Here is an 8,640-nt window from a genome sequence, read left to right as displayed (position 1 = left end):
AAGCTCATTGGCATTAGTAGTTGCAAAAGTTGCCCAGGTGATTCTGCTGTATAGCTAATATTGGAGCCCACCGACTGAGCTGATCCTGAGGTTATCAAGAAAATTGATGACCATTTTAATTGACTCTTAATGGCCCAGGTAAAGTGACCTCTAACGACTCCCCGAGAGACCCCTCATAGTGAATATGGGCTAGTAATGCAGGTAATGAAGAGAGCTGGAGAAAAGTCAAATCTTTTTTAATTTCTAGGAGAGAGAGAGACAGACAGACAGCGTGAGCAGGGGAGGGTCAGAGAGAGAGGGAGTCACAGACTGAAACAGGCTCCAGGCTCTGAGCTGGCAGTCAGCACAGAGCCCGACGCGGGGCTCGAACCCACAAACCGCGAGATCATGACCTAAGCGAAAGTCGGACGCTTAACCGACTAAGCCACCCAGGCACCCCGAAAAGTCAACTCTTACTGGAGTTGTTAGCTCATGAGCCGGGAGTCCTAAGCTTCGTACCACTCCCGAAAGAATCTGATTCCAAGAAAGGCATAACAGAAAGGCATATAGAAGCATACTGGGGGCGGGGAGGGGGCGGGGGAGAGGGACCAGGGATGTATTAAGCTGTAATGGACGATAAGCAAAGGTTGGGAGAAATTTCTATATTTCTTAAAATTTGCGCTAGAAACCAATCTACTTTCCTACTTAATGTTGCATTTTCAATGCGCTAGGACAGTGAGAGTCCTTTTCTGTGTTGGTGTTAGATGTATACGTTTGTTTCTCCAGTTTGATTTTGAGCTATTTGAGGATAGGAAGCAGGTTGTATTAACCATTGCCGCCTAAATACCTGGAAAACTATAAGGCTCCATAATGTTTGTTAAGTTAAATCGTGGGACCAAGAAACCAAGAATCCTATTAAGACAGAGAAGAGGGGCGATCTTCGCAGTAAGTAAAGTGCTTACGTGGGAAAACATAAGGTTGAGTGCCACAAGTATATATGAGAACAAAAAAGTGATTAGAAATGGCATATACTGCCCTAAGCCATTTCATAAAAAGGTCACTAATACATCTTAAGGTTTTGAATAATCTAGAAAAAGAATCGATCAAGATCACAATGCAATGATGTGAAGCTATAAACATCTAACACGCGCACACACGCAATCATTACACCATTTTACTTATGTTACCTAAGTGTTCAGCCTAAAAGGAAGAGTGGTGGTATGCACCTAAAAAAGCAGTGAGTTTGTTTGTTTGTTTTAATTTATTTATTTAAATTGAAGTTAGTTAACATACAGTGTAGTATCGGTTTCAGGAGTAGAACCCGGTGATTCATCACTTATGTATAACACCCAGTGCTCATCCCAACCAGTGCCCTCCCTCTTTAATGCCCATCACCCATTTAGCCCATCCCCCTACCCACTTCCCTCCATCGACCCGAAATTTGTTCTCTGTATTTAACAGTCTCTTATGATTTGCCTCCTTCTCTGTTTTTATCTTATTTTTCCTTCCCCTTCCCTATGTCCATCTGTTGAGTGTCTCAGATCCCACATATGAGTGAAATCATATGACATCTGTCTTTCTCTAAGTTATTTTGCTTAACATCATGCACTCCCGTTCCATCCACATTGTCGGAAATGCCAAGACTTCATTCTTTTTGTGGCCAGGTAGCATTCCATTGTAAGAAAGCATTCTTTATAACTACTGCAAGTGGCTTCTGGTACAGGTAAAAAAGGTATACTTCATTCATCCTGGGTGTTTATTATATTGAAAACTGTAACATATGTAACAAAGACTTGTGACATATGCACCGAAGAATGAGATTTTGTGTGGGGTAGCATTCTTTTTTAAACGAATAAAGTCCTCTGAATGCCAGATATCAAAAGTTTTGTTATTAGCTAAGCATTTCTCCAAGGTGAAAGGAAATTTCTGGGAAATTTCTACCCTATGATTTCTTGTTTGAACCTAAGATCTTTAGTCCACAGAAATTTGGTATTTCTGGACTGACCTTAAGCATTCCGATTGGGCTCTCTCACCCTGACGACAGATAAATCTTTGCTCATGTGCCTATAGATAACTCTAAATTGCTATAGACTGTGCCCTTGAAGCTAGCAGCTCCAAATGTTGAAAAATGCAATGTACGTTTAATATTCTTAAGAAGACACTGTTTCCTAAAGATATTTCTAAAAAGTTTTATATAGGCAGGATCCTGATTATGAGTTCATTCACTGTGTACAATTAGATGCTATCTTAGACCAAGTTCCTTTCAAGAGGAAAGGAGCTAAGATATTTTCATGCCAAATACAGCATCTATTGCTTTCTGGAGTTTTTTTGTTTTGTTTTGTTTTTTTTATGCCTCTCTCCGACCCTGTATATACAGGATATGTAGCTGGGTTTCAAATGTAAGTCCAGCATTTCTAAAGGATCTGATGTTTGCAGGCACTACTGAAGCACCCCAAAAATCAGACCTAAGCTCCCCTTTACCTTTGCCCCCTTCCAGGACCAAGAGGGCACAGGGAGGTTTCATTCCACTGGATTTTAACAAGGAGAAGAATTGCTCTGCAAATCTCTCCCATGTAAGCACACATTTTCTTAGCTCCCTTTTCCTTGAGCTTCCTTTTTGTGAATGCAGAGTTTCATTATTTAAATGCAGACAGATGCATAGAGCTGAATGGTTCTTTGGAGACTTGAAAGTCTAGCCTTTTGCTTATTCTGGGATCCTCATTATAAACCAGACATCACAGCTTAAGAAAATATCATAAATGCTCTGTCTCCATGTAATAGCATCATGAATATTGATGTTCGGTTTCCGTCAATCTCGTGGCTCTTTTTTATTTCATTCAAGTGATAGGATAAGAAGATAGCCCTGCTATGATATACGGAGAATCATGGACTAAACATTTATATATAATACGTTCCTGGGCTTTACCTTGCCCTGGAATGGAAATATTAGGCAAAAGTTTCTTTGTTCTTATAGTATCGATTCCCATCTTTAAGAGGAGAAAATTGAGTCTCGCAGTGTTGGTTTGTCCAAAATCTCACCTACCAGCTAATAAGTAGCAGAGCCACTCTTTGAATCCAGACCTTCACTAACTAAAAGTTAAAGAAAGAAAGAAAGAAAGAAAGGCAACCTCTCTATGTGTAATATTATGTTAGTGTTTTCTCAATAAATGGCGCAAGCATAAATAATGGAATAAAGGAACAATTGATCACCCCATGCTGACGGTCTGGATTGCAAACCAACCAACCAACCAACAAAAACAAGGTACAAAAGACTTTTCCCAGAATTAGAGGATCTTTGGCAGCGCAGTCTATCAGCAAGTAATGTATTCGGGCTGTGTGTCCTCTCCAATATGACAATCAGTTCTGCCAAAGGATAGAAGCTCTATGCCCTGGGGACAGCCAAGTCCTAGAGAATATGGCCAAGTGGAAACTGATTTGCTATCACTTAGTTTCAAAACAGTAGAACGATTCATACTTGAAATTGAAAATGATAGCTTCTATTAGTGAGTGAAATTTGGTCAACATCTGTTGACTCTGTAGAAACTTACTATATCCAAACTAAAGTCAACGATGAAACATTTGTTTTACAAAACGTTATTTTATTCAAAGCAGTAGATTAAAAAATGTATATTTATCTTGAATGTTGCGCAGTAGGAAACAGTCTACATGTTAGGTACTGACTGATCTAATTGCACCACTCACCCCGGGAGGGACTGGTTGGGACAGGCTCTCAGGGCTGTTTTCAATTGTTCAATACACTCCTAGCCACTATAACTAGTCTGCTAGAACATCACATTAATTTCCAAGTGCACTTTTAAAGGAAAATATGTCTACCTATCCTCAATTTGTCTGAGAAAGCAACCTTAGGATTAGTGCCTATTCGTCTAAAAATGTGGAATCTACTTTAGACAAGATCTATCANCCTCCTGGTGCCAAAAAAAAAAAAACAACAAAAAAAATCCTTATACAGTTAAGCAGGCATGGGTAGCATAGGAATTTAAAGTAACCAGAGGATATAAATAATGGCATCAGATTTCCCCAAGAGATTTGAAAGACCTACAAGTTAAGCTTGGAGCTCAAAACATTTGGAAATCAAGGATTACGATCATCGAACTAGGTCACGAATTCATCTGTGAAATTATTTACTCATATCCCTCCAATAAGGTGAGTTGGAGTAAATGGTTGCAAAAGTCACTTCTAACCTATTATTCTTATACTCTAGTTCTTTATCCATAAGTACCCCCTTCGAGTTTAGGTTGGGCTGGATATCAAAATAGTTTATCTACTCATTTGCCTTTTCAGGTGCTCTGCATTCCTTCTCAGGGTTCTTTCCTTCTCTCTGGAATCATTTCCTCCATCTGAAGGACTTCGTTTAGTATTGCTTGATATACAAGTGTGCTGTCAGTGAATTCTTTTATCTTTTGTGGGTTTGGTAATGCCCTTATTCTCATTTATTTTGGAAGGCTACTCTTCTTAGGTTTAGAATTCTGTGTTACAAAAGTCTTTCTCTGCATTTTTAAAGATGTCATTGCATTGGCTCTTGGCGTTCATAGTGTCTGTTGAGATGTCATTTTTCCATCTTTTTGTTCCTCTTCTGAAGATAACGTGTTTTCTCTCCAAATATACGTCGAGGATTTTACCTTCATCATTGGTTTTCAGCAGTATGACTGGGATAAACCTAAGGGTTTTATTTGCATTTATCCTGTTCCGAGTTGGCTGAGGGTTACAAATCTGTAGAATGAGGCTTTTCATCATCAAATTTGGCCAAGTTGGGGCCACTATCTCCACAAATACTGTTCCTTTCCTATTTCTTCTCTCTCCTCTGTAGGGCAATCATACATATTTTGACAATGTGATTATGTGTTCTGTGTTCTTTTATCCCCCTCTTCTTTGTTTCTTTCCTAGATTCTGTTCAAATGTAGTATGCTATGTGACTATCTAATGATTTCCTAATTTAGATTTTTGTCAGTCCTAATATGTCCATTTGATTTTTTTTTATAGATTCCAATTCTCTGCGTAATTATCCATCTTTTCTTCCCTTTCCATCTTTTCCCCCCATCTGCTGTAACCAGTCACTCATAGTTACTTTTTAAAATTTTTTTAATGTTTTATTTATTTTTGAGAGAGATACAGCATGAGCAGGGGAGGGTCAGAGAGAGAGGGAGACACAGAATCTGAAGACAGGCTCCAGGCTCAGAGCTGTCAGCACACAGCCTGATGCGGGGCTCGAACCCATGAACTGTGAGATCATGACCTGAGCTGAAGTCAGACGCTTAACCAACTGAGCCACCCAGGCCCCCGACTCATAGTTACTTTAAAGTGCTTGTCCACTGAAACTAACATCTGGGTCATCTACAGTTCTGCTGTAATTGCCTTGTGATTTTCTCTGTTTGCAAAAATAACAAAACATTTTGAGCACCATGAAAGATGTCAAAAATTGCTATATCGTGCTGATGGGTATATTGAGAATCATCAACATTTCAGCTCCCCTGAATTTGATCTATAGGTTCAGTCCAATCCTGTCCAAAATTCCATTAACAATTTTAGTGGCACTTAATGAGTTACTTCATGTGCCTTGGTGCATATATAAGTCTATGAATGAAAGGCTAATGATAGCTAAGACATATTTGAAAAGAAGGAATAAGATGGAGGACATGGCCTGCTATATGCCAGTATGTATTGAAAATAGTGCACAGGGCAAAGAAACAAAATGCTAGAACAGATTAGAGAAGCCAGAGATTTTTTCTTAAATGTATCTTTATTATATGGCAGAGATATTTGTGTTGCAGGTCTTTGGGTGAAGGAGAAACTATACAACAAATTGTTATAATAATCGGTGTTCTATACAGAAACATGAAATTGGATCCTTACTTACATCATTCGCAAAAATCAATTTCAGATCAAATAATGACTCAAATGTGAATGCCTTCATTTAAAAATAGTGAGAAGACAATATAGAAGAATAAATTTCTCAATTAAATACAGGGAAAGGTACTTATTTATTTATTTATTTTAAAATAGTTTATTGTCAAGTTGGTTCCCATATAACACCCAGTGCTTATCCCCACAAGTGCCCTCCTCCATGCCCATCACAGGGAAAGGTTTTTAAATAAGACTACTTGCTGATCAGTTTTTTTAAATGATAAACTTGATTACATCAAAGTAAGAACATTAGGGGCTCCTGGGTGGCTCAGTCAGTTAAGCATCGAACTTCGGCTCAGGTCATGATCTCGTGATTCATGAGTTGGAGCCCCACATCAGGCTGTCTGCTGTCACTACAGAGCCCACTTCGGATCCTCTGTATCCCCCCCTCTCTCCACCACTCCCCTGCTCATGTGCTCTCCCTCTCAAAAATAAATAAACATTAAACAAATTAATTACTTAATTAAGAACATTAGTGTATTTTGGTACATCAGAGCTAATAATTTTATTTATCAAATTACACAATAACAAGAATGAAAAAACAAGCCACCACTGGAGAGAAGATACATGCTACAGAGCTTAATGGGGAATGATCATTATTGTGAATATATTTATAACGTGTAAAAATCAACATAAAAAAGAAAGAACAACACAGTAGAACACAGGAATAGAACACAGGAAAATATATAAGCATGCATTTCACAGATAAAGAAACAGAATGACAGATTAACATATGAAAATATGCTCAACTGTATTACACCTACTAGACTGGTAAAAATGAGAGGGAGAGAGGGAGAGAGAGAGGGAGAGAGAGAGAGAGCAACGGAGGGGCAGAAAGAGAGGAGGACAGAGGATCCCAAGCGGGCTCCAGGCTCTGAGCTTTCAGCACAGAGCCCCGTGTGGGGCTCAAACTCACAAACCGAGATCTTGACCTGAGCTGAAGTCGGACACTTAACCGACTGAGCCACCCAGGCGCCCCTAACCTTGATATNAAGTGTTGTACAGCAGAAAAAAATAAATGAAATACTGCTACACACAAAAACATAGATGGAACTTAGAAATATCCTACTTCATGCAAAAAAGAAGGCACAGCATAAATCATTTCAAACACTGAAATATATGCAAACTAAATATTTGGGGCACAAATGCAAAGTTGGCAATAGAATATTAAGTGAAAATTCAGGATCATGGTTATTTCTTATGGAAGAAGCAGGGAGAAAGGTAGAGGAGGAATCATAGGTAGGCATAATGTTGATAATATATTCTAGTTCTTAAGTTGAGGGCCCACGAGTTTTCATTTTATTGTGCTTTATAACTGGCCTATGTTTATATATATATACATATTTTGTATGAAGTACTGTGTCAAAATAATAGTTTATAAAGTCAAACCCTTTAAAAAAAACAACGTGCAGATACTCATACATTAGAATGTGGGCTTATTTAATAGACAGCTAAGAATAAGGTCTTTGCTGGAATGGAGCAAAGGACATAATATGGAGAGACTGGCCAGCTAGCAAAGGGGTCCCTAACAGGCTTCCCCAAGATACACCTCTTTGTTATCTGGACTATTTTGAGCTGAATGGAATCAAGACCCTGTGAGCTCAAGAGAAATATTGCTCTATCCTTCACAGCCTAGAAGAATCCACAGTGGGGTCTTTCCCCAAATAATGGTTATTACCAGAAATCTATTTCATCTGTGTGGCCTACCTGCACAAAGCGTGACAGGGCAAACATTTAATTACCAAGCATTTGCTCTTTATTGCCCTGTGATTTCCCCTTTGAGACTCCAGACCCCTATGCCATTCCTTAGCTCAGGATAGCATATACCTCATTTTACCTGTCTGCCTTAGAACCTCTCATGTATATGGAGTTCTCATCTGTACAAAATTAAGTTTCATTTTCTGCTGTTAATCTATCTCATGTCCATTTCATTCGCAGGCCAGCCAGCAGAACTTTGGAAGGGTAGAGGAAAGTCTTTCCTCCCCAACACTAGACAGATAAGTAGAGAGAAGGCAAGATAGGGGCACCTGGCTCAGTCGGTTAAGCGTCTGACTTTGGCTCAGGTCATGATCTCACAGCTTATGAGTTCGAGCCCTGCATCGGGCTCTCTGCTGACAGCTTGGAGCCTGCAGCCTGCTTCAGATTCTGTGTCTCCCTCTCTCTCTGTGCCTCTACTGTTCACGCTCTGTCTCTCTCAAAAGTGAAAACATTTAAAAAAGAGAGAGAGAGAGAGAGAGAAAGATGATAAACAGAACGGAAGGAAGAATGGAAAGGGTAATAGTAGATGAATAAAAAGCACTGAATAAAGAATTTGGAAGGCGCCAAGGCCAATTCGCCTCCTGTTCCTACCTCCAGTAAGAGCATTACAATGAATTATAATTATAATTAATAATTCCACAATTATTAGTGGGAAACGAGAACAGTGAGACACCAGTGAAATAAATGCATTGTTCAAGAATATAATTAGAAAGAGCTAAATTTAAGGAGATAGAGGAAGACAGTAATGTATAGATGTCTTGAATTTTCAATCTGTTGAAATTTCTGCAAATGTGCTTAAGCTCCAAATGACTTTAATTAGTGAAATGCCAAACTCGATTAGCCTGAAATGAGTGGAGTTAAGCAGCAGAGTGTCTTCTAAACTAGACAGGAATCTGTTTTACAAAACTCATTTCTTAATCAGAAGTTCTTAAAAATCAATGCTGCTGGGGTTTTCAGAGCATCTCAAGATTTTGAAATTCG

Source organism: Crocuta crocuta, unplaced genomic scaffold, assembly GCF_008692635.1.
Source record: "Crocuta crocuta isolate KB4526 unplaced genomic scaffold, BGI_CrCroc_1.0 scaffold531, whole genome shotgun sequence".
NCBI lineage: Eukaryota > Metazoa > Chordata > Mammalia > Carnivora > Hyaenidae > Crocuta > Crocuta crocuta.
Note: the sequence above shows the minus strand (reverse complement) of the source record.